Source organism: Terrapene carolina, unplaced genomic scaffold (genome assembly GCF_002925995.2).
Source record: "Terrapene carolina triunguis isolate 2854851 unplaced genomic scaffold, T_m_triunguis-2.0 Scaffold84, whole genome shotgun sequence".
In the NCBI taxonomy this organism is placed as follows: domain Eukaryota; kingdom Metazoa; phylum Chordata; order Testudines; family Emydidae; genus Terrapene; species Terrapene triunguis.
The window spans coordinates 18717969-18720468 of NW_020664435.1; positions in this window are offsets into that span (position 1 = coordinate 18717969).

Sequence of the window (2500 nt, forward strand, 5' to 3'; positions counted from 1 at the left end):
GGGCTGAAGCCCCAAGCCCCAGTAGGCGCACCCTGGCTCCCGAACATCTGAAGATTGTCGTATGTGGCTCGGAAGGTCAGTAAGCTTGGCCACCCCTGCTCTAGTACACAGAAGCACTAGTCATGGACCAGGACCCCATTGTGCTAGTGCTGTACACAGAACAAAAAGGCAGCCCCAAAGAGTTCACAATCCAAGTGTATCATACCCTGGTATCATCAGAGTGAGACAACTTGGAAGTTGGGCAGGGGAGATTTTTTTCTTATGTTGTGGCCGTTAAATTCTGCACCCCTTCTGATTTGGGTGTTGGGGAAGTACAGTGGAGGGAGAAATCACCTCTTCCCCTGACTCAGGTTACACTGGTGACAAGTAAAAGGAAACTGGAGAGCAAACTGTCCATCACTGAAACACACTAGACACATCATAGATACCCAATTTTTTGCTGGGTTATACCTTGAACAAGGGAGTTGCTGGCCAGTTACTGGGAAGACTGATTAATTAGTTACTTATCCCATTGCCTCTCTCACTCTCTGTGTTTCTCTGACTACACTAATTGGTATTTTGAAAGTAAGATTTCATCAAATACAATAATTTGGAAGAAGTGTTTCAGCACAGGAGATGCTGACATGTCACATTTTCTGCCTTCCAGAGGTAATCTGAACTGAAATGATCTTTCTGTGCTTCTGTTTGGTAGAGAAAGTGATAAGGGATTTCAAGCAATTAAGCACATATGGGCGGCATTTTAATATCCATACATTGCTGAAGAAAATGCACATAATGGTCAAATAATTCTATTTAAATCTAAATTCCTGCCGAGTCGCTTTCCGTATTGGTGTGTCTATTATTTCATTTGTCTTTTGTATGTACCAACACCGAGAGTGCAAGACCAGATTGCTGGTTTTTAGAGAACACTGACCCAACAGCTATTGGGTCAGGTATTGGTATTGCTATTGGTAAATGACTCTGTTTTCAACAACAGCAGCAAGACTGAGAACACAGTGAACCATCTTCAGAGCAATGCCCACCTCTGTAACCCCTCCCCCTGGAGTGCGGCTCTGTGATATACAAAGAGAGCTAAATGTACTATCAATAAAGCACACAACATAGCAGGGGGTGAAATGGCCAAGTCATTTTCCATTCACTAGGGCTAACAATGCATAAATGATTCTTGATACAGCTACTCATGACTTACACTGTCATCCTTAACGTGTGGGAAAAAAACTTGTTTATTCTATCTTTTCATTCTGTGGGTGTACAGAATACATACTGTGCGTGTATCTATATATATGCACGTGTGCACATGTGTATGGGTGTACAAATGCAGACATATACTTTTACAATATTTTGCTGCAACTGAAATTTCATTTTAAAATTTGTTCTAAAATACTACATATTCATATAAATATAGACTCATATTTAAACACACACAATACAACACCTGGGGTGATAATACCCATGTGATAAATTGTATTTATCATGGATTTTTGACTGTCTCATCTGCACTCTGCCCACTCGTCCATTTTTCCTGGAACTTATTCTTACATCCCAAACTTCAGAACACCTTCAACCAATTACCATTCATAAAAAGCCACCTGTTTCCTTCTTTCACCCCAAATGTGTCTAGCAAAATGACCCTGGTCTGAATCCCAAGTCAAACAGTCACCAGTCCTGAACTTTTGACAGATTTAAAGTCTATCTCAAGACTTTGGAGAGCTAGAAAAAGGGGCAATAAAACCAGTTGAAATCGTAGGGTCTCCCTTTTCCCCTGAAACATGCTGAACTTGCTTCCAATCCTGGAAGGACTGGAGATACAACTACAGATTTTAGAATTGACATGTTATGTATAGAAGAACTATTTTAAATTATTTATAGAAGTGTTTAAAATGTAATTGTTTTAATTTCCCCCTTCCTCTTAGCCCTATACAGTTGGACTCACAATAACTAGAGCACCTGGCTTCACAGATGAATAAATGCATTAAATACTCTCCATCGCATTTTTTAAAAAATCTCTTAAAAATTCTGTAAATACACTGCATAACAGGGTATATAATGCTGCAATGTGACATAAAAGCTGTATGGGGTCTTGTCTAGGATGACCTGTATCACTCTGTAAGGGTTTTGCTGTTTGTGGATAATGCAGTAATCCCCAAAACATGTCAATAAAACCTTTATGCCACACCACACCATGTTTTCTCTATATATATTATTACACCAGCACATTGAGTCAGGAACTTGATAAAGCTTAATAAATTGCAGCCTTTTGCACCATCATGTTACTTGCTCAAATGATAACGATATTGTGACCTGACATCATGCTTCAAACTCTAACTTTTTAAAAAGAATTTCAATTGTTCTGCTGTTAAGAACTATACCTTAAAATACCCAGGTTTTTTTATTCTAGCTGAAGAATGGAAAGAAAAAAGTACAGAAGATCAAACTAAACAGCAAGTAATTACAAAAGACAAGAAAGGATGTTAATTTTCTGAAGAATTAAAATGTTGGC